This window comes from Callorhinus ursinus, unplaced genomic scaffold (genome assembly GCF_003265705.2).
Source record: "Callorhinus ursinus isolate GAN/ISIS: 27379988/994484 unplaced genomic scaffold, GSC_fseal_2.0 scaffold27, whole genome shotgun sequence".
NCBI lineage: Eukaryota > Metazoa > Chordata > Mammalia > Carnivora > Otariidae > Callorhinus > Callorhinus ursinus.
The window spans coordinates 9,838,562-9,863,043 of record NW_027397089.1 but is presented as its reverse complement, the minus strand read 5'-3'; the positions used below and the strand labels follow the sequence as shown (position 1 = coordinate 9,863,043).

General features: G+C 40.7%; 1 protein-coding gene across 3 annotated transcripts in view; it reads right to left on the bottom strand.

Moving 5' to 3' along the window:
• SOX5 (SRY-box transcription factor 5) overlaps positions 1–20,315 on the bottom strand; it is a 1,011,837-nt gene extending 991,522 nt beyond the window's left edge. For 2 of the 3 annotated variants that reach the window (XM_073877852.1, XM_073877855.1), the window contains exon 1: positions 20,057–20,315. The gene's annotated coding sequence lies outside the window, so the exon portion shown is untranslated. The remainder of the gene's footprint in view (positions 1–20,056) is intronic. The other variant, XM_073877854.1, reaches the window with a different exon arrangement.
• Between the last annotated feature and the right edge of the window lie 4,167 nt (positions 20,316–24,482).

Here is a 24,482-nt window from a genome sequence, read left to right as displayed (position 1 = left end):
AACTGAAATGAATTTTTATTAACAAAATAAAAGATGTTCATAAGGAAGCTAAGCTATCTGAAGTTCAGACGCAAGATGAATCTGGGATAATTCTTTTAAGCTGGGCTGAGTTTTGCCAGAAAAATGCTTATAAACATGAAAATTCCAAACGGACATGAAGAACTTAGTACATTTATGAAAGGTTTTGTCTTTTCAGGTTCTTTATTGCTGAGATCTTTTAATTATCACATGTAACTGATTTATAAGTTTATGAACCAGAGAAAAATAAATAAAAGCATTCTGGAATATAAAGCAGGATGTGGATCATAAATTACAGCCTGATATACACAGGGGTAATGGTGTCAGTTGGCCCCAACCTTTTAGTTAATTATGAGGAATTGTTAAACAGGAGGAAATGCTAAGTCATTATGACCTTAGCTCCACACACAAATACACACACACACACACACACACACACACACACACACACTCCCTCCATGAGTTTTAAAATATTTTAAAGCATCACAACTGTATTCTAAAACCTGATCGGGCACCTGGGCGACTCAGATGGTTAAGCATCTGCCTTCGGCTCAGGTCATGATCCCAGGGTCCTGGGATTGAGTCCCACATCGGGCTCCCTGCTCAGCGGGGAGCCTGCTTCTCCCTCTGCTTCTCTCTCTCTCTCTCTCTCTCTCTCTCTCTGTCTCTCATGAATAAATAAATAAAATCTTTAAAAAAATAAATAAAAAAACAAATAAATAAAACCTGATCTATTTTTTAATACTTGGAGTTCACATGATCTTATTTAAATAGTTGCATGGGTCAAACTCAAAAAACAGTCAAAATTTGTCTCCAGTGCAATTTCTCCCCATTTAGTAATTAACTTATTCTCTAGAAATCTAGTTCAGAAGTCTTCAAGGTGCATGCAAAAAATAATATACTGGCGTGCTAGAAAAAAAATTATATATATTTAAATTAGTTGTTCTATAGATATTCTTTATTCCCTCTTTATCTCAGCCCTTTTAATTTCTATTTTTGGATATTTACCACTAGTAAAATAATAATCCTTTTATTAATGGTACATATACATGATCTAAAAAAATTAGATGCCCATCTGGGAACCTGATGAACCTAGGCCTACACTCTTGTCCACATCCTGGGCAAGAATTCCTCTTTTCTAACCAATGCACAGAGATACCATTACCACCACGACATGTCTATATCCAGTCAGCTGTCCTACATCCAATTAAAATGTTCCCTTGGCCTCATTCCATAAAGAAATTTTATCCAAAGCTAGAAATTCAAGATGATCCACATGATTTTTTTTTCTTTTCACCCATTTTGCCCACCCTTCTGACAACCATCAGTTTGTTCTCTGTATTTATGGCTCTGTTTTTGCTTTTCATTTTTTGTTTTGTTTGTTTTGTTTCTTAGATACCACATATAAATGAAATCATATGGTATGTGTGACTTATTTCACTTAGTATACCTTCCAGGTCCATCTATGTGGTCATAAAAGGCAAGATCTCATTCTTTGTTATGGCTGAGTAATATTCCATTGTGTACACATACCACATCTTCTTTACCCATTCATCTATTGATTGACACTTGGGGTGCTTTCATATCTTGGTTATTATAAATTATGCTGAAATAAACATAGTAGTATGCATATCATTCCAAATCAGTGTTTTGTTTCATTTTGTCTGGGTAAATGACCAATAATGGAATTACTGTATCATATGGTAATTCTATTTCTAATTTTTTAAGGAAATACAATACTGTTTTCTGAATGGTTTTATGTGTTCATCTAAGTATTAATAGATTGCCATGAGGGCCCTCATTTCACAACAGGAAGAAATTCATGTTAATGCCATTCTCTCTCTTTTCTTTCATCATTTTGTCACATTATAATCTCATATGCTTCAGGAAATGGATTATGGATTACATTGTCTAATTTTTAGCTAACTTAACCTTCATAAAGTGGACAAAGGTTTCAGAAAGACTTCCTATAAGGGGTGCCTGGATGGCTCAGTCGGTTAAGCATCTGACTCTTGACTTGGCTCAGGTCATGATCTCAAAGTCATGAGATCAAGCCCCACTTGAGGCTCCACGCTCAGCGGGGAGACTGCTTGAAGATTTTCTCCCTCCCCCCCCACACCCCCCCCTCAAATTAATTAATTATCTTTAATAAAAAGACTTCCTATAAAAAAACAAAAATCAGGGATTTTCAAATAATACTAATGTAAATATAAATGAACACAGGAAAGTGGCAAAACTGTATACCTTAGACCACTGCTAGTTCTTTTTTAGCCATATTTCAAGGACAATCTATAAGAATTCAAAAAAACGAGAGAAAAATTCTCTGGGAAGTTGTGTTTAGTGGATGCTGTGGCATGCTACCTGGTGGCCCAAATTTCCCAGCTGCCAGGAGTGTTGGCTGCTGAAGACTCACATCTAAGGCCCTTCCTAAGAACTGTCCTCATCCAAAGTTTACTCCCTCCCCAGGGATGGCCCATATCCAACACCACTGTGAGATTACAGAGGCCTGGCCCCTTTGCCTCAGTTCAGGACATCTCTAAGAAGCAATCCAGTTCCAGAACTTCCCAGAGATTAGCTGAAGCCTCAGGTGTGACACAGTCAACCTCTCCTTAGGCCCATCCCCCTTCTCTCAGCCCCTCAAAAGCCCCCCCAGTAAACCCACTGCACACATATTTGCATGTCAGAGTTGGTGTCCAGGGAACTCTGATGTACTACCACTGTCACTTCTACTGTCATTTAAAGAGAGCCTTGATCTAAATGTTTATTGTGACCTGAATATTAGCTAAAGAACAGCACATGCACATTCTAGAGAACTGTGTACTCTAAAAATTTTACTGATGGGATACCCCTAAAGTATTAATATGTCACCAAATACGCAAAGACAGCATTTTAACTGCCGACTTAAGGAGCCAGATTTCCATTTTTGGGGTAACACATCATTAGTTCATTCACAAGCAAAGCCAACCATGTTACTCAACACTATAAGGATCCCCATGGCCTACAAGACAGACTCTGGTGCATATGAGTCTATGATAAAAATACCACCTTGATCTGACCACTGTCAACAATCATGGCCTCATCTCAGCTGGTCCCTACCATGTTCTACTGACACCAAACTATCTGTAATTTCACAAACATACCATGCCATCTCTCACCTCCTCGCTTTTTTACTTAGGTCACACTGCCTGCTTGGAATACCCACATCCCTTCTCAGAGCACCACTCCCTGCCCTACTTAGCTTAAGTCAGAGCCTTACAAAGTGCAGGCTGCTGGGAGCAGCGTGCCCAAGTGCTGGCAATAAAGGGGTGCAATGTCTGCAGAAATTTTAAGAAGCATAATTAACTAAAAGCAGTGGGCTTTTTATTATCATCTGGCTCCAACAATTCTAAACTGTGTAAGTAATAAAATGGTCCTTCCCACTGAGGCTGACTGCCCCTAAAACCCACCCTGGATGTGCCACTCACCTGTTTTAAGCTTTGACTTAGGAATGCCAGTTAACATTGGACAATCCTAGTAAAACTTTAGGTTTGAATAGCATCATTGAAGATCATCATTAACTCCAAGAAACTCAAAGAAGTTGTATAAAAGGTAAAAGTAATAAATACATGATATTCTCAGAGATAAACAACATTTAAATAGTCAATGTAACTGTTTCCTGAACTGATTTAACCCCTCCTATACACACAAATGAAAGGATGAAATTATATTGGAAGAAAGGGAAAAGGAATATGTGTGGTTTTAGGACAGCAAGGTAGAGGAAGAGTAGAATAACAAAGCCAAATACTAAGAAATAGATAAATAATGTTTTTCCTTAAATAAAAAAAAATAAGGAGTAAACACTTGATTTAGAAATACAGACTTGTGGAGCACCTGGGTGACTCAGTTGGTTAAGCATCTGACTCTTGATTTCAGCTCAGGTCATGATCTCAGCGTTGTGAGATGGAGCCCCACATCGGGTGTGAGGCTCCACATCTAGTGCTTAAGATTCTCTTTCTTCCTCCCCCTCCTTGCTCCTCCCACACCCCTCTCCCTCTCTAAAAGGAAAAAAAGAAAAAAAAATGCAGAGTTAAAAGAAGTAGCAATGGAGTAGGCATGATCCTTACTAAGACAGGAGTGCTATTTTATTATAGAACTTTGAGTTTACACAATATATACACATTACCTTAATATGTATTTAATTGATTTATAAAATACTCAACTCATACACTAATTCACTTAGAAAACCTTTCCCAACCTCTCTTCTGTGCTCTCAAAATAGTCTACCACTACACCCATCACACTGATACATAAATACCAGTTTATGTTACTAGCTCCTCTATCAAATCAAGATTCTTGCAGACAAGAACCAAGATTTATTTATATTTGTATCCCCTTGCAAAAGTGATACTTAAAGTTAAATTCAAATCTGAATTCAATAAATATTTACTGAGCTCCAAGTAGGCAAAAGTAGTAATAAGATACAGGTTTCTGATTTCAAAGAATAACATTTATAACCATAAAATGTCATCATATGGTAGAGCTCATTATGTGCCAGGGATTGTTTTAAGTACTTTGTATCCATTCTCTCGCTGATTCCTCACAACTGCTTATTGATATAATTATCCCCATTTTGCAGATGAGGAATCACAGACTGAGAGAGGTTAAGTAAATTGCCCAGCTCAAAAGAGGTAAATGATGATCCAAAATAGGGGTATAATAATGAACTACAGCATCTGCATTCCAAAGCACAAACTCACAATTATATCTCAAAGGATAAGACATGTTCACAACATGCTTACAATATGGTACAATATATAATTAAGTCATAAAAGTGGTTATAGATGTAAATAACAAGATCAGAAAGAGAGATTCTCCGGTCAGTATATTCTATGAGGATGCTATGAAAAAGCAAATTTTAATTTGGAAATTAAGAGGTGGGTAGAGTTTCAGGAAATCTAAATAAAGGGATGATACATACCAAAGAAACACATAGAAACGTGAAGACACATATATAGATGTAGACAGGAAGCACTATATGTTTTGCCTGAATAGTCAAGGGCTACAGCGGGTACCGATCCAGCCCGGGGAGATCTCAGGAGACATACAGTCTCATACATCTCTCTTCTGAACATATGAAACATGGAAACAAATGGGTAATTACCAGAGGGAATATCCCAGTAAGTTGCTGGAATGCGGTTGGAAGGCAGAGTTTACAAAGCACCTGAAATTGGGTGACTTTGCATGTTTTTCTTCTGAAGTCCTTCCTCTTGTCTTCATCTCTAACAATACTGCTAGAGTCCAAATTCCAAGCCACCATTTTTCTCTTGTGTAAATAACACTAATAGCCTCTCTTAAGTTTGGTCTACATGCTATAGCCACAAATTTTATTAGTTTCTTGCCAGAAACTATTCAGTTGTTTTCTTATCACCCTTTTTGTAAAGACTCAACTTTTTAACATGGTGCATCAGGTTTAATGATCTGATTCAAACCTACTTCTGGAGTCTCATTTCCCAATCACTTGGCTCCAGCTATGCTGGCCTTCTAATTCCAAGAACATACCCTTCCCCCTCTTTGGAATCTTTGCACATGCTGCTCTTCATGTCTCAAAAGTTTTTTGTCTTGTCTTACTTACCTCATTAGCCATTTTTCAGATGTGACTTCTTCATGGCAGCCTCCTCTGACTGGCCCCCCCTTAATATAACAGATGCTTCTCCTACAGATTGTATATACTTCTGTGAAATAGAGTTGTACAATTTGTAATCATAAATGCAGGTAATTGATTAAAGTTTATCTTCCCTAATAGACTTTAAATCCTTGTGTACAAGGTATATGCCTACTCCCTACATCACTGACATTTAACATGGTGTCTGGTTCATAGTAGGTGTTGAAATGTTTGTTGATTGCTGAATGAATGAAGGGACAAAACAAAAAGAGAAAGCAGATATATAGACAAGTGGATCAAGAACTAAGAAAAGTCAACTGATGAGCAAATTTGAAGCAGATGGAAAAAGAAACTCTGGAAGAACTGAGTCGGACAGTGTTCAGGTGTGAGCAGTGGCTTTTTAAGCAATGGGATGGCCTCTGGTGGGAGCATTCTGAGAAGAGCTGATAAGGCTGACACGTTGCAGATCCTTTGGGAGTCATCTGGGAAATTGTGTTCAGCTTGAATCCAGATCAGAAGCAAATTATTCTCAAAGGGAAAAGTTCAAATATGAGCCTGAAAAGATAGAAGACTTGGAAATAGGTTGAAAGACCCTCAAAAACCAGACTTAGGAGTCTGGGTCCCATCTGTCTATAGGACTCAGGCACTTTGAATTTTTGAGAAAGGGGCCACACAATTTAAATAATATGTCAGGAAGACTGACCTGACAGTGGTAAACACAGCAGATTGTAAGGAGAGACACTAGTTTGTGGAACTTCTCAGTAGGTCCGAAATAAGCTGGAAAAAGCATACCCTTGGGTAACAGAAGTGCATATATAAAGAAAGGGGGAACTATAAGTGTCATTGTGAGGGATGACTCAACAGGACTTAAAATATACTTCCCATATTACCATAGGTAAAAGCCCAGGCTTCAGAATCGACCACTCTGGGTTCAAGTCTCAATTCCACCACCACACAGCTATGCTACTTTTGGGCAAACTCAATGTTATCTTTATAATGGGGCAATGTTTGCATCTACATTAGAGAAGTACTGGGAAGAATCAATAAAAATAAAAATAAACTGCTTAGCACAATGCCTGGCAATAATAAACTATCAATCAAGGTCAACTGTTATTTCAAGCTAGACAGAAGAAAGGGCACAGATGGCATGCCAGAGAACTTATTTTTGGTGGGCGTGTCCTCATGTCCCAAGAAGATAGTCACCTATATTGTAAAGAGTTCACTCCTGCCCTGCCTTCTTCTGCCTGATCTTCTTATAACACATTTACCTCTCTGGCTTCAGGTCTGGATTCATGCCAAACACAATCTATGCCAACTCTTTCAGGGACCTTGTTCTTCAAGCTGATTGAGCCATTTCTAAACTTAATGCTTTCAACATTTATTTCCAACTTGCCCTTACTCTAATGCTGCCCCCTAGAAGCAATCCTATGTACTAAACTTGAAGGCAAACCTTCTGTGGCTAAAAACACCATTTCTCTCCCCAAGAAATGTCAGAAAGATTATGTTGAAAGCAAGTGCCATGTTAAACTCGGTTTTTAAGAGTTAACAGAGAGTCATTTTTTTTTCTCCAAGGATAGGTAATAGCATCAGATTCTGAAATTAAGCACAGCAGGAAGAAAAAGCTGCATAGATTTCACAGAGTATCACAGGCCTCTGCAATAAAGCACTTAAAAATGCCTTGTATTGCTAATTCTTTACACAATCTCCTTTTATTTCCAAAGCAGTATGCAGGGCTTGAGCCATGAGACGCACATTGATGTTAACATTACACTGCTTGAATTAGAGCCATTTTTCCACTGAAACTCCTGTTAGGTTTAGGATTACTTTTTACCATCTTTCCCACAATACATTTTCTGGCCTGACTTCCCAGATCAAAGGAATGACTGCCTCTTCTAACAATGCTGAACCCACCTTTGCAGCCATTACCTTAGCAAACATCCTTCCCCTCAAGATCCCAACAATCAGGCCTTGAGCTATATGGGAAATATGCCTACTCAAAGGTCTCTGGATCTTGTGTCACTCTGAGAATTCTAAGCGAATGAGGACAACTCTCTTCTTCCTCTGCTTTCAATCACCCACCCGCCCTCCTCCTGGGCCCAAGTCAGTACCCTTCATTCACTGATTGAACTATTCAACAAAGACTAATTAAATAGCTAATTTTTGAAACAGTAAAATGAAAGTGGCATTGAAGGAAAGGCAGTGCTTGGTGACAGGCAAACAATCAGATGGAGACTTTATTAAACTCTAAAGAGACTGAGAACATGCAATCCTATGAAGATTTGCTATTTTCATGATCACCAATCTATTGGCTAGCCATTGTAAAGATTTTTTTTCTATGAATACCCAACTTTTGCATCAACATGGATGGGACTGGAGATGATGCTAAGTGAAATAAGTCAAGCAGAGAAAGTCAATTATCATACGGTTTCACTTATTTGTGGAACATAAGGAAGAGCATGGAGGACATTAGGAGAAGGAAGGGAAAAATGAAGGGGGGGAATCGGAGGGAGAGATGAACCATGAGAGACTATGGACTCTGAGAAACAATCTGAAGGTTCTAGAGGGGAGGGGGGTGGGGTGATGGGTTAGCCTGGTGATGGGTAGTAAGGAGGGCACGTTCTGCGTGGAGCACTGGGTGTTATGCACAAACAATGAATCATGGAACACTACATCAAAAACTAATGATGTAATGTATGGTGACTAACAAAAGAAAAAAAAATAAAATAAAATAAAGACCTTAAAAAAAAGATTTTTTTCCTCTTTTTACAAGACATTTTTGTGTCATTTAAAAGCTTTCTTTTCCAGTTCATGTGGAAACTCTGTCATTTGTTCAATAAATATTTATTGAGTCCTATGATCATATGGAGAACAAAACAGACTTGGTCCCTGTCCTCATGTAGTAATTGCTGCTCCCAAGATAATACACACAGACAGTAGCCCGATGATTTAATCCTACACAAACCTCAGGTTTGTCTTTGCATTGTTTATTTGTTTGCATGAAGGCACTTTCCTGTAAGGACCATATTTGTCTAATTAAAATCTTGTCCTTGTCTTGTCTCACTAGGATTCCTTTCCAGCACTCTTTCTTGACTTCTTTATTCACAATAATCATGATCAAACTATTCTAATCTATTTTACACATACTATTCTCTTCCTCTGCCTCTCTTTATTAATTCATTAAACAAAGGCCTTGAAACACCTACTATGTTCCAGGCACTGTTTTAAATATTTGGGATACAGAGCTGGATAAATAAATCAACCTCTGGTCTTCAGTTTACTTCAGTTTAGCCATTTTAGATTGGTCTTTTTAGAAAGTTCTTTCCAAACCTAGAAGGCACATAACTGACACCCTTTCCCTAACTGACACCCTTTCCCAACCCATTTTGTGACAGGTCACCTCACTCTTGACTTTAAGCATGCTGATGTTCTATATATTCAAATTTACTGAAGGTATTTTATATTTTATTTCAAAACTCCTAAAACCACATCATCAAAAAAAAGTCTAAAAATCTAGCAATCAGTTGTGCTTTATCTTGGCACTGCCACTATTCTTTGAACATCTTACTTTAATTCCAGATGCTATATATATATATATATATATATATATATATATATATATATATTACCAAACTAAGTCAATACTTTTTTATCACTGGTTCCCAAACTTTTATGTGCAAAAGAATTGCCAGTCATACTTGTTAACAATGTAGGGTTATGGAGCTATAACCACAGAGATTCGGATTTCCTGTCTGAGTAGGGGCCAGAAAGGTAGATTTTTAAAAATATCCCAAATGGTTTTCAACTAGGTGACTGAGTGATCACCTTTGAGAAATACTGTTCTATCATTTCCTTTGATGTCAGTTTTTAAGTATTCAGAATCTCTGCTTCAAATCATAAAATATTTCCTATTAGGTAAAGTGCAAACAACATGCATCTGTGTGATCGATACATATTTTTCTTAAGATTTTATTTATTTGACAGAGAGAGACACAGTGAGAGAGGGAACACAAGCAGGGGGGAGTGGGAGAGGGAGCACAAGCAGGGGGGAGTGGGAGAGGGAGCACAAGCAGGGGGGAGTGGGAGAGGGAACACAAGCAGGGGGGAGTGGGAGAGGGAACACAAGCAGGGGGAGTGGGAGAGGGAGCACAAGCAGGGGGGAGTGGGAGAGGGAGAAGCAGGCCCCCCCGCCGAGCAGGGAGCCCAACCCCAGTGGTGGGGGGGGGCGATCCCAGGACCCCGGGACCACAATCTGAGCCGAACGCAGATGCCCAACTACTGAGCCACCCAGGTGCCTCCATATTTTTTTGTTAATAAACGAATGGGTTCTCGATAATAATAACCAACATTTAGGATTTACTTTACATCTCAGACATCTCTTTCTGTGAATTCTTGCCTGTGCCTCCTACTTATCCCCAGTGGGAGACAGGCAGGTATGTCTAGTGCTCCCCACACCAGCATGTTGGCCACAGAAGGATGGAAAGAATACAAGTGGCAGAGTCAAATAGACTGAGATTCAGGCAATGATTCTCCTGCTCCCTTGCTGAAAAAAAAAAAAAAAGGCCTGCACCTGACCCACTGAAGTTTGTTCACCCATCCATGAAAAGGGGATAATACCCATCTAATTATTTAGGTGGGCTATGAAGATTAGAGGAGATTATCCACATAAAGTGCCTAGCACCATGCCTGGAACATGTCAGTGCTCTAGGGCTGTTAGTTTTCCCGCTTCCCTGTCCTGCAGGGCTGTCTTGAATCAAAAATGAAGCTCACTGTGCAAGATATGTTGGCTCAGCAATCATTTGTTTTGCTGCTCCATCCCAGGCATCGTGATTATGCCAGGGACAGTCACAACACACTGCCCTCATGAAGTTTCCTTTCTAATGAGAAGTGTTTGATCACCCTCTGAGTTACCCCTTTCAAACCAGGCAGCAATGCAGTCAGGCACACCTTTCACTTCTCGCTTCATCCAGTGAGACTCACACAATGCGGAGTGGTCAATGGTGCCATGATAATAAAGACTTTGTGGTAAGAGAAAGGTTAAGAAAATCCCAATAGGCAGTGATGGGGAAAAAGAAGCAGGGAGGGAACAGCATTTGGGGGGGAGGTCTGAGTAAGTTCCTAGAAATAAACAGGGGGAGCATTAAGGATCTCTACATACGGATAGATCTGTTTGTTTAGTATGCATTAAAAATTATCACTTCATTTCCTGATGTAATGTAGAAAATGCACTACTATCCTGCTCGTAGTGAAGGTACAGTGGAGTGAGGCTGAAAGAAAAGTCAATGCAGAATTATGAGAAATAGTATGCACTTGTTCAAAAACAGTTCCCAGTGCAAGAGTAAATTAATGAGACTGAATGTGCCAGATACATGGGAAAGACTGCCAATACTGCATAGTAACACCAAGCATCGCAAGAACTCACATGCAAACCTCAGTCACACATCAAACAACTTCAGCTTTTAGTAGCCATGAATTACACCAGGAAATCTTAGCAGACATCAGACTTGGGGGCAGGTCCTAACCCAGAATGGGAATGGACCAGCACCTACGGAAGCCATAAAGCCCGGCACGGCAGAGAATTAAATCAGAAATTTAATGTGAAACAGCATCTAGAAAACACGTCATCAAAAATACCAACATCTCTTTTCCTCTTGCCAATGTTAAGTTCATCAGCCTTTTTAATGTTAAAGTAACCAGCGCTCACTATTCGGGGAAAACTATGCCAAAAGGCTCACAGTAAGCAGCTCTTATCCTGGGCACAGATTCCCTAGAGGGGTCACTTGTTTAAGGAATGTGTCAAAAATTAGCTCTCTTTTCCTGCCTCCCATCCTCCTTGGACTCTGAAGTTGTCCCAGTGCCAGTTTCCCACACTAGAACTCACAGAACCACCTAAAAATCAGGAGTAAAATGCCAGTGGTCCTGTGAATCCCAGTAGAAATTAATATGCTAAGTCAGTGTATCGTATCCAAAAAAAAAAAAAAAATGCTCGCGAGCACACACAGAAGGACTGCTCTCCATTGCATTACTGAGAATCAGTCTGAGTCTAAACGACATGGTCTTCATCCTCCTCCACCACAACGGCCCCCCCATGCTGGCCCAAAAAAATAGCAACAACTCAATTCTCAGTCCAATAACGTCTTTTCTCAGATGTTGTTCTCCCAGTGGGTAGAAGAATGAACTGCTGCAATACCACCCGCTCCCCTCTACAGTTTCTTTTAATTTAAAGTTACAACAGGAGGGAAGAAAAGAGACTTTCTATTAAGGGACAACTCCCTGAAGGGTCTCTTAGCTGACAATCGAAGGACTGCTCATGGCAGTGATCAAATCTAACGCAACAAAGTGCTGGTGGCTCTGTGACTCATCACAGCAGGAGCAAGCACTGAGGGCCACTTGAGTTCAGTGCTTTGTGGTGCGGCAAGTTGGTTTAGGAACAGTAACATAGGGGAGCAAAGCCTTGCAAGGTGTTTGAGGCTCAAGATAAAATGCAGACTTACAGTGCAAGTTGCTTCTCAACTGAATAGGAAGCCTAGAGGGGTAAGGAAATGAAGAGAGCCTTCTGTCTACCTCATGCTTTAGGGCAAATTACCTGAAGATGGCCAAGGTCAGTTGGTCTATCTGTTGTGCGGTTTATAACCTGATAGAAATAAGGGTTTGAGGCATGAGAAATAAACTGAGCTATGTGTAAAAGGCAAACATTAAAGATGTTTGCTTGCAAAAACAATGCCTTCTAATTACATGTAGTATCTATTGTTCAAGTAGATTTACTCTCACCTGATACATTCAGCTACACCACTCAGTTGCATATTATGAGTACATTAGAAAGAGTGCAATACAGTAATAGGCCCCCCACCCCCCACCTGTGGTTTCACTTACCTGAGGTCATCCGTGCTCCAGACACATGATCCTCCTTCTGACGTATGGTCAGATCAGCGGTAGACTAACACTACGTCACAATGCCTACATCATTCACCTTACTTCATCTTATCACACAGGCATTTTATCATCTCACATCATTACAGGAAGGGTAAGTACAGTACAAAAAGAAATTTTGAGGGTGCCTAGGTGGCTCAGTTGGTTTAGCGACTACCTTCGGCTCAGGTCATGATCCTGGAGTCCCGGGATCGAGTCCCGCTTCGGGCTCCCTGCTCATCAGGGAGTCTGCTTCTCCCTCTGACCCTCCCTCTCTCATGCTCTCTCTCTCTCTATCTCATCCTCTCTCTCAAATAAATAAAAATCTTTAAAAAAAAAAAAGAAATTTTGAGAGAAAGAGATACCACATTCCCATAACTTTTATTACAGTATATTGTTACAGTCATTTTGTGATTATTATTTTTGTTAATCTCTGACTACATCTAATTAATAAATGAAACTTTATGATAGGTATGTATGAATGCATAGGAAAAAACAAAGCATATACAGCGTTCAGTACTCTCCATGGTTTCAAGTCTTGGAATGTATCCCCTGTGCATAAGGGGGGACTACTGTTTACATTGAGCAGTTCCTCTACACCATACACCATACTATAAATTTACACATAATTTCATACAACCTCATTTAATCTGATGAGGACTCTGCGAGGTGATACTATCATTATGCTCATTTTTCAGTGGAGGAAAATAAAGCATCTCAGAGCTAAAAGAAATTGCTGGGTCTTTTTATTAGTGACAAGTCCACCTGACCAGAGTTACTGCTACTAACTCCCAGGCTAGATGGCCAAACCACTATACCACCCAGATCTCCTGTTGCAAGATTATAATGGACTCAGTGCCCCACCTGCTGCCCCTAGGTCTCTAGCAACAGTTGTGCACCAGGGTCATGCTTCAAGGGGGCTGTTCCCATCCAGTGACTGAACGCAGTCAGGGGACAGAGGACTCTTCCAATGGCTGACTCTCCTCTGCTGGGCCAAACAACCTCTCCTGGACTGCATGACAATAGAGCTTCTTTCTACTCAATCCTCCTTCCTTCCATCTCTCCTTCCATAAGTGTCAAACTGGGATCACAACTGAAAGCCTCTCCCAGCTTTCTGCTCCCTCTTAGTACATGTCTAATCCCCTCCTGTCATCTGCTTCTCAAGGGATCCAAATTAATGCAATAACCAAGTTATTTATTTGCTTTTTAAAAAAACCTTTCCTTTATCTTTGGTCACATGTATAGGTTCCCCCACCCCACTATCCAAAAGGTTGGCTTTACACCATTTTGCTTTTATGAAACATCTACATTAGTACCTATTTTCACTAATCCAAAGAGGATTTCTGCTTTTATAAAAATGGTAATTGCTTCTTCACTTTATACCATTTCAGCTCACAAAAAGTTTCACTGGAATGTTCCACTTTCGGATAGTGGGGGAAGCCCGTACTTACAGAGAAATTTTCCCTATCACTGTAAAGAGAAAACACCCACTAATTTCTCCACATTACTATACATCATCTCTTCACACAGGTAATAGTATATTTATTGTGCCTTTCTCCTTGTTTTTTTTTAAGATTTTATTTATTTATTTGAGAGAGAGAACATGAGAGGGGGGACAGTCGGAGGGAGAAGCAGACTCCCTGATGAGCAGGGAGCCCAATGTGGGACTCGATCCTGGGACTCCAGAATCATGACCTGAGCCGAAGGCAGTTGCTTAACCAACTGAGCCACCCAGGCACCCTGTGCCTTTCTCCTTGTACCCCATATAAACAAGCCTAGGAAGTTCTCTTTGAAGAAACTGCTAACTCCAAAGGGCAAACATTACAAAGTCAGATTTATTTCTTTTTCCAAGTGGAATCTCTATCTATGTGTACTATAACTTCATATTATTCAGAGGTAGATAACTATCTATGGATAAAGTCACAATAAATTTTCATTGCTGTGTATCTGTAATGGGAAATCAAAAAGGATAACAAGAAGAGAGATCCATAGTGAGGTCCTAGAGTTTTTGTTTGCCTTTACCTATTATGTAGGATAATATGTTAATTACTGAAGGAACATTTCTATGAATAAAAGATAGAATTCACACTTGCACCAAATACAGCATCTTAATAAAACCGCATTGTCAGAGATCATATATAGACGTTAACTGAATCACTGTTTTAAAGTGTTGATCTCAGCCTCAAGGAAGTGATATATTTTTCTTCTTGGACTCAAATTAAGTCCAGTACAAAGCAAGTATGAAATTAAGCTTCAAACATTATTAATGATCAAAAAGACTTAACTGGAGGGACAGAAGAGTGTGGCTAACATTTACTAAGTACCTAGTTCAGGACAAACCCTATGCTAGGAATTTGGCATACAATATCTAGTATAATCCATGCAATATCCATATAAGAACAAGCAGTATAATCTCCAGCTTTAGAGGTGAGTAAACGGGGCAGAGTACTGAATGCTCAGAACTGCAAGCGAAGTCTTGGAAGAATTACACATAGACCTAAACTGAGAAGCTCCAAAAGCAAGTGAGATTGCCTCTTGCATCCCAGTTCCTTCCTGGGTTCCCTACATCCAAGACTTTAATTGGTGCTGCAGGTGACAACACAGTACCTGAGCTTCTAGGGAATTCCAGCTGGAGGTCAAGCCAGAGCCCTCCCATCCCGTTGACCACTGCATTATTTGTCCCCTTTGGACACGTGATAGCATATAATCACAAAATAACTGAATGACAAGTAATTGAGCATCAAAGATAGAATCAGGTTTTTCTTTTCCTTTTTAACTTATAATGAACTTTAAGCAATAAAGAATAAATGGACCTGTACCTATAGAAGTCAAGACGACCTCTCCTGGAGACACATTTTTTTTCTGGGTTTGTTTATTTTTAAGGCTCAATTTTTAAAGATGGTTATTTAATATATTCCTTAAATACATTCATTCCCCCCTACTTTTATCAATATGCCTGCCCAACGTCCTTACAAGTAAGCTAACTAATTACTTGCCTATAAGGTATGATTTAAGTAGTATTGAAAAAAATCCCTATGTTCATAAATATTTCCTCTGGCAGTTTCACATGATACCTGTAATCTCCACAACTCTTTCTCTAAGGAATTAGATGGTCATAATAAACTGTAACAATAACAGTAATAATAATAGTAACCACATCTAGAGAATTAAACCATGAGCTATTAATAATTTTGAATTAATTAGTTTATGAACCAGAGGTTAAATTGGTCAAATGGGGCAGGAATTCAGAAGGGTCCTTCAAAGCAAACTGGGATGTTATCAAGGGCCCATCCTACAGTCCAGGCCCCTGATCAGGAGAGCATTCAAAAGCACCCATGTAGGCAGCTAAAGGGGTAGGGGCTTGGAGGAAACAACCCCAAAAAAATATTCCCCTTAATTTTAAAGACAAGGTTAAATTGGTCAAATGGGGCAGGAATTCAGAAGCATCCTTCAAAGCAAACTGGGATGTTATCAAGGGCCCATCCTACAGTTCAGGCCCCTGATCAGGAGAGCATTCAAAAGCACCCATGTAGGCAGCTAAAGGGGTAGGGGTTTGGAGGAAACAACCCAAAAAACATATTACCCTTAATTTTAAAGACAAGGAAATTGAATGTAGTAAAGTTATTAAATAGCACCCCAGAAATGTCCCAACATGGCCCAACTAAAAGCAAATAAAAGTGCCCGAATATCTGCCCTACTACTGAGCTGTAAGTGCTCCATTTCTCCCCCTTTAAATATAAAAAAATCACTAGTTTTAAGCAAAAGGTTAGATCCTTGCTTTGTATTCTTAAAAATTTTGTTCTACTCTTCCATTAAGAGCAACTTTTCATGCAAATGAATTCTTGGTTTAATTGAAAATCATTAAATAACTTTTCTACATCTAAGATCCTTCTCCTGTTAGGTATGAGTAATTATTTATGTTACATCACACACAGAAAATAAACAAAAGACCCCACTCACATTTGAGAATCATTTACCATTCCCAAGCTCCCCCAAATGGGAAATGGAATAACAAGACCGATCATAATTGGATTAAGAACTATAATTCTTTAATTCATTCATCAAATTGAGGCATTTGGAACAGTTTATTTACAGAGTTGTTTAGACAGTTTTGTATGGTGTTTTTTAAGATAAACCAAAATGCCTTTCTAAAAGAAGTTTCAGATCCCAAATCATTAACATATGAAAACCAAATGTAGACAATTTACAAATTGGTGTTTTAAACATTGTTTGGAACAAAATTGGACTTTTATTTTATTAACTATCTACAATCTAGGTTCAGGATATAGTTTATTTGAAACAGCCAAGGACTTTCTTCGCCTTTAAAATAAGCCTACATTTCTCAGGCTAAAAAATTGTGACGAGTGTGTGAGGGAATGCATTGACTTTAGGCCTAGACAAATAAATTTTCTAGATTACTCTCAAAACTCTAATTATAGCATTTCTACCACTGCAGGTGATTGGATATTGAGTGGAAGGTCCCGGTTATGCCAATCAATCATATCCAACAATTCTACCTGATGGAAATCTAAATAGCATTCAACCTTAGAACTCTGAGTTATTTGAAACCCAGTATATTTTAGAAGATCACTAAAAACAAGTTTTATCCTGCCCTATATATTGCTTTTTTATATAATCTGAACATGACTTCAAAACAGTGATTGCCCATCACTTAGTAAATGAATAGAGCTTTTTCAAGAAGACAGTATGTTCTTTTAATTACATAGTTTTCATTTGCTTTAAAAGAAAAATTATTCAAGCATTCAAATTCATTCTTCTACCTGGAAAATGAAATTTTAAACTTTCCCTATACCTCATGTCTTACCCCCAAAAAGGACCAAAAACAAAACAAAACAAAAAGCCATCATACCTGAGTATAAACTTCACCCTTTTGTTATTTACTATTTACTCCATACACTCCACAGATAACATCTTTATAAGCGTATATTCATTTTTTTTTCTTTTACAAAGTCATGTGTCAGTCTAAACAGGATGTGCATTTACATGTATAGAACTAAGTTAACTTGAAATAACCACTGAATCTCAAATGCCTGGTTATTTACCAAAAAAGTTTGAGAGTTTTGAATCCTGTATATAACATGCCATTCAACCAGAACTGTTTAAGCTCAACAACAAAACTAATACAGAGTTTGTCTATTAAGAGTTGAAGCTCTTTTTTCCTGTACTAAGTTTACTCTTTCAAGTCTATCTCAGATTGATTTGGTATTGCCCATTCAAAAAGGCTACAAAAAGAGATTTTTTAAAAACCCACAAGCAAACAAAAAACTCTATTAATTCTTCATGTACAAGATTGTTAGAAGACCACTGGAAAGAAAAAAAAAATTTCAAGTGAGTATGCTACTATATAATTAACACAAATAACTAAATAATTATACACATCCCTTCCCACCCCCACAATTAAATGTTTTTAAACAACTCATGTGATGAAAGATCCACCTTTTAGGCAAACAAAAGCAATCCCTACCAGTCTGAGGATTTAAAGCTATATTGCATCAGTTTTAAGTGATGCTTATGATTTTTATCTTATACAGTTCTGAGGAATAAACAGTTGATGACATAATTTGCAGGAGAACTTTGCACAATGCCTAAGAGAACTTTCAGTGTAAGTGCTTTTGATTTTAAGTCGTTGTGACTGAATTTATCTAGGCTTCAGCCTGGGAGCTATATTTAAATCAGGAAGAAGGACCCCCAGAAACTTTGTCCCACATATCTACATTTGAAACCAGATTCTTTCCCTATCAGAGCTAACAACAGTTCACATACAGCTGAATTCCTTCAAAATTAGATCAAAATTTTGCAGTTCTGTAAAGACTCTAAGAAATCGTCTTCCTTTTAGTTCTATAAAAGTCAAACTTAAAAAACATTTCTGTATACTTTAAAACCATCTGGCCCTTAACCTAATCACTCTTGGCAATCGAGCCTCACTCCTGTAATCCTGATCAAAAACTCTGCTGTATTTTTTCTGATTGAAATGTCCATTGCCTACAAATCTCCCACGTGCCTACTTCATTGGCCTGTTTTGTTTGCGTGGGCCTTTTTTTTCTTTTTTAAGGATACTAGGGGCCATTATTTATGAGCAGCAAGGAAAGAAATCCTCTGTCTAGTCCCTTTGCAGATTCCCACACTTATTACCCAAAATCCCACAGATCTCCCTTGGTCTTGCCCTTGACTGAAGAATTGTGCTGAGCCTGAAGGCAGTCTCGGGGGAAATCAGCTCATGCCTTTCTTGACAAACTACTTTGGATATCTGGATATTGTGAGGCTCTCAAATGGGATAGAACAAATCTCTAAACTTTTCTGAAGAAGTACAGTTGACTGCCACCCAGAGTGCCTGGGTTGGCTGACAGTGAGACTATGGCTCTACATATTCACAGAATTCCTCATTTTGACCTGCTTAGTTGAGAAGGGAAGGCATCAAAATGAATTCACATTCACCACACTCTGCATTTAGTCAGAGAGGCCAGCTTCTTCAGATAGTCACCAGGGTCAATCTACGTATTAATATATTCGCTTTGCAAAGTGTATGGAAAATGACTATTAAAATATGTAAACAGTGCTTCATGTGCATCCGATGCCAGCAGATCACTACTCAAGAAACTGCTGCTATCAAATGCAAACATTTCCAAATCCCATTTGATTTCAAGTCGTACAACCTCTCTTCCTTGCTGATTACCGTAGCCCCAAAGTGCAAGCAAGATTTCCCAAACCCGCGCTTAAAGTGACACAACACGTGAGTGGTTTCACTTGGTATACTGAGGGGGTTGGGGGAAAGTAGTTGCAATTAAAATTAAAGCTTCCGGTCGCTGGAATCCCTAGAATTCTGAAGGATGAGACTTGTCTCCGAAATTCCGGGCGGGAGAGAGGAGGACTTAGTAGGAGAGGGATTGCAGAAAGCGAAACAAAAAGACGAAAAGGGGGAATATTAAGATTGTGGGGTGGGCTGGCGGCCGCGTTTATATTCTAGGAAGGGTAAAGAGCTTTGTCCAACTTTTAGGGTCTGTGGTTTGGCGTTAGCCGAAATGCACAGACTAGCCTAGGCTTTTCCCTGCACTCCTGCCCTCATCTCGAATCACCACCTCCACCGCCACCACTTACAAAACAATACCGGCAACAGCGCGCAGGCTCCCCAACAAATATCTAAAGTTATCCCATTTCCTGAAAGGGGGCCAAGCCCACGCTCCGAGGTCCCCCACGGCCAGCCGCCCCCCGAGGATGACAGGGCCACCTCAAGTCTCGAGCCGCCTCCCGCCTCCCGCCTCCCCCTCACCCCCAGCCCAGTCCCCCTCCCTCCGTACTTGAGGAAACTCCGGTGGCGGCCCCCTCCCTCCTCAGCCGGCTCTCCAGCTGGAGCCGGGAGCGAGTGCTGAGTGGCGGGCACGGCGAGCGGCTGAGGGGAGCTCTGCGCCTTGGAGGTCTGCCCACAACAACATCGGGACGAACAACAAAGTTAAAACGCTGCGATTCACGCACCTTACCGGGTCTCCTTAATGTCTCCTCTGGCGTGGGATGCAAAGTGGCACAGTGGCGGGCTGGGGGCCCCCGGGAGGAGACTGGAGATGGGTTTTGGTGGCTCGCCTTTTTCACTCTGTGTGTGTGTGTCTGTGTGTGTGTGTGTGTGTGTGTGTGTGTGTGTGCGCGCGCGCGCGTGTCCCTCTTCCCCCCGGCTCTCGCTCGCTCGCTCGCTCTCGCTCCCCGTGTGGCTCTCAAGGACGAGGTGAAATCCCTTTGCTGGTCATGAGGCGGCTTCAGAGACAAACAACACAATGCGAGTGCAAATAACAAAAGGCAAAAAGACAGTAGGAACAATGGGGGAGGCGAGGGCAGCGCACCAGCCGGCGGTCACCGCGGCCGGGCGCCCGCCCCGGGGGGTGCGGCGGGGGCGGGCGCGGGGGCGGCGCCGGGGGCTCCGACTCCCTCCAGGTCGCCCCCGAGCTCCCGCAAACCCACCCTGACCTCCTTCTTGCAGCTCGCCGCCTGGCCGCCCTCTCTGTCCATCCGAAGAGAAGGAGCCCCAGAGTTTGCTTCCCCGTCTGCTGCAGAGTAACTAGATTGTAAATAACGCGGTGATTACCCACACCGTGCAGGAATGTTTAAAAAAAAAAAAAAGTCTGCCCTCCACTTAAAGGAGCGATAAAATGAAACGGCAAGAGTGGAAGAAGGCAGGGAGAGTGGGCTATCTCCGGATCTCGGATCTCGATGGAGCTCGCATCTATAAATACGCATTCATGTTTAGTCAGGTCCCCTTTGTCAACTTCTTCCCTGCGCTGGAACCTCACCCGCTGCCCTGGAACCATTACCTGGGCCCCTGCTTGCCCCTCACCCCCGTATGCACACAGTAAAGCTCGCACCAGGGGCGCGTGTGGGGGTCTGCTGGTGTCCGCGGAACCTTCTGGGAGGCGAGCCGCCGTTTGCCCGGCGCGAAGGCTGGGGAGCCGCGAGAGGTTCGGTTTTTAAAGCGACCACTACCTCCCTAAGCTCCGCTGTGCGCCCGCGGGTCCCCGCCGCCGGCACTTTGAACCCACCTACTCCTTGGGGTGCGGGGGGAGAAAAGTTTTGAGCCACTCTCACCCCTGCCCCCGGGGTAGTTGAACTGATTTTGTTTTGTGGGGGTGAACCCAAGTGACCCAATGCCCAAGAACCAAGGAATGATATTTAGGGGGGACAGGCTCAGCGCTGGGCTTTCGACTCCAGCGACACTGGAGTCAGCGCGTGAAGGCGACAGAGAGAGACCCTCAGAGTTACATCACCATGGGAAGAAACTCCGTGGGTAATGCTCGGAGCAGAAGCTGTGGGGTTGATTTAAGTGTGTGCTCTGACAGCTCCCAGGCTGCTCTGGCACTTATCTCTTCCAATCTTACTTTCATTGACTTATAACAGCTGCCGGTTTGCCAGGGGTAAAAAAAAAAAAAAAAAAAAGGAAAAGGAAAAAAAGAGAAAGAAAAGAAACCCTATTAAATCTCAAACTAGGGTGGACGGGGTGGAGGACGGGGTGGGGGGCGGGGGGAGTCGGGGCTCCCGAGTGGTCTTCCTAGAACTGGTGTCCAGAAAGGGGCAAAAAGGGAGATGTCACGAGGGAGGCAGCGGGTAAGGGACTAAGAAGACACAATACGAGCAACACGTTTCTTTTTCTCGCTCTTCCCTTCCTCTTCTCTAGCCGATTTGCATGTTCTTTTTCCTCATCTCGGTGATTTTCTTCAGATGCGCATCCATTGACTAAGCCGCGTCCCTGGGCACCCCCCAGCATTTCCCAGAGTGCAACAACACCACCAGGAGATCAATGACCACAGTCTGTTTATTCTTCACGCGCCTGGAAGAGCAGGGCACTGAAGCAGCATGGGAGCGAGGCTTACGGCTTGCCTGTCTGTGCGGTCTCTCTCAGACTTTTTTCTGGCTGGTTTCTAAATGGCAGCTAGTAAGCGAATATAGTTTCTCAATGCACGCAACTCATACCGATCACAATATGTTCACCTAGAAAAGCGATACATCCTTTCGCCCCCTTTCCACTCTTCCTAGATTTGTTTCTGGAGGTGGACTGCTAATACCTGAGATTTTGCACTTGTCTAGAGTGGAAACTTTCTGGGGTGTTTGATGATTGATTATTTGGTACCTGATTTCTAAAAATGGCCAAACACCTTCCCTTGGAACAAAAGTGAGAAATGCAAATCTTAATAACTCAAGGCAAAATTTTCAAAGTGTAAGCACAGTTATTATCCACTCCCACAAAGAAAAGCTTCCTCTTCCACAAATATTTGATAGCATAGAGCCCAGTAATTAAGAGAACAATCAAATAAACTCAGGGCTTTCATGGGGACTCTAAATTATCATCTGCCTAGAATTTATAAGCAGTGTAATCATTTGCTACTTGGATATAGCTCTGGATATGGCATTCTAAATGTGTATCCTTAAACAATTTTACTATGTTTTCTTAAGTATTTAATGAGAGAGACCAGGGATAATAATAACATTCAAATTGCTGGATCAATGTGGCTTCACCAACTGTGTGAAAAATTCTCTGCACGTGTGCATGAAACACCTTTCCTATATTAGGCTACCTTTCCTCACGTTTCTTATATCATGCAAGCTTCATGTCAGACCCACTTGTGTAATAAGAATATAAGAATTCATAAGAATTTATCAATAATTGCACTATCCCTTGAAATAGTATTATTTTTATTCTAAGGAGTTTTTGGCATTCATTAAATGATTTACTTTCAGAGTACATATGTAGTTGCTTTTCACAATTAGCTATTATTATGTCAAACCCAAATCCTTATATAATGTGCAAGAGGTGAATCAGGCCCAACTACAAAAAAACAATGGCCCCTTACTACCAATTATATAAAAATATGTAACATTTGAAAAGAAATTGCCATTTACAGTGAACTGCCTGAGGTTTTAATCCATTTCTCTCAGACTCAGTGAAAGTAAAGGGACAGAGTGAGTCTTCTTCCCCTGGGTCTCTGGCCAATGGGTGACAAACATGCCTGCTTGGCATAACCCCACCAAGCAGAGTGCTGCCAGCCCGCAGGGTTTCAGCTTCTACAGCATTTTCAGTGTAACTGTTTCTGGGGCTTCTTACTGGCAGGAGAGGTGAGGCTGGGCAGAGCGTGAGAAAAGGCAAAGTTGCAAGCTGCCTGGTAAGATACTGATGAAACTTGAGTTACACCAACCTCTTCCCTTTTGCTCCTACAAGCAGCAGAACTTCCAACCATCATGGTTATTGAAACCACATGCCCTTAAGACTAACTCATGATCATTATATAGCAACAGCTATAGCTGATCAAACACTTCCAGTGGGATGCTTGTTTGTGTTGGGCTTTAAAATAATAGCCACGTTTGAAGTGGAACCGACACATTGAAGATCAGTGTTTCCATTTATCAAGCATTTACTATGTGCCAGGCTCTTGGCCAAGTGCTTCTTTTATGTACTTCTACTTCTCACCACAAACTTCAAGAAATGTCACATCCCTGCTTTGCAGATGAAAAAATTAAAGCTCAAAGAGGCTAAATGACTTGCCCAAAATCATATAGCTTCTGAGTGGTTGTGTCAGAATGAGCATCCAGAGCACTCCTGCCTTAAACCTGTGCTCTTCTGCTTCACCTTGATGCCACTTACACTGGGAATTAGAGCCAGTATTCGGTGAGAAATATTAATTCATTAAATGGGTAGATTTAAAACGCCAAATTTATACTACGTACAGTCCAGACATGAGCTGCGTTGGTATTCTCATATTGGGCATTAGATAACTAAAATTTTCAAGAAAATCAAAATGTGGGTGCCTGGGTGGCTCAGTTGGTTAAGCGACTGCCTTCGGCTCAGGTCATGATCCTGGAGTCCCGGGATCGAGTCCCACATCGGGCTCCCTGCTCAGCAGGGAGTCTGCTTCTCCCTCTGACCTTCCTCCCTCTCATGCTCTCTCTCGACCATTCTCTCTCTCTCTCTCTCAATAAATAAATAAAAATCTTTAAATAAAAAAAAAGAAAATCAAAATGTGCCATATACGGAGTATACATATATACAATGTATTACACATACAAAAGCATTTAGCAATGTATATAAAAACATAAAATCATCTTATTTTGTAGACTAAGCCGTTATATATTATATGTGCCTATGTATATATTCATATGATGCAAATCATCACAATTACTAAAGTTTTTGAAGCCCTGTAACTTTTTTAAAATTTTTTTATTATGTTCAGTTAGCCAATATATAGTACATCATTAGTTTTTGATGTAGTGTTCAAAGTGAATCCCTGTAACTTTACAGGCATGTTCTAAAGCGGTTTTTGTGCATGAACTCATTTAATCCTCACAACCACCTCATGAGGTACATAATTTTATTATATTATTTTACAAGTAAGGAAACTGGGGTACAGAGATGTTATATAACACT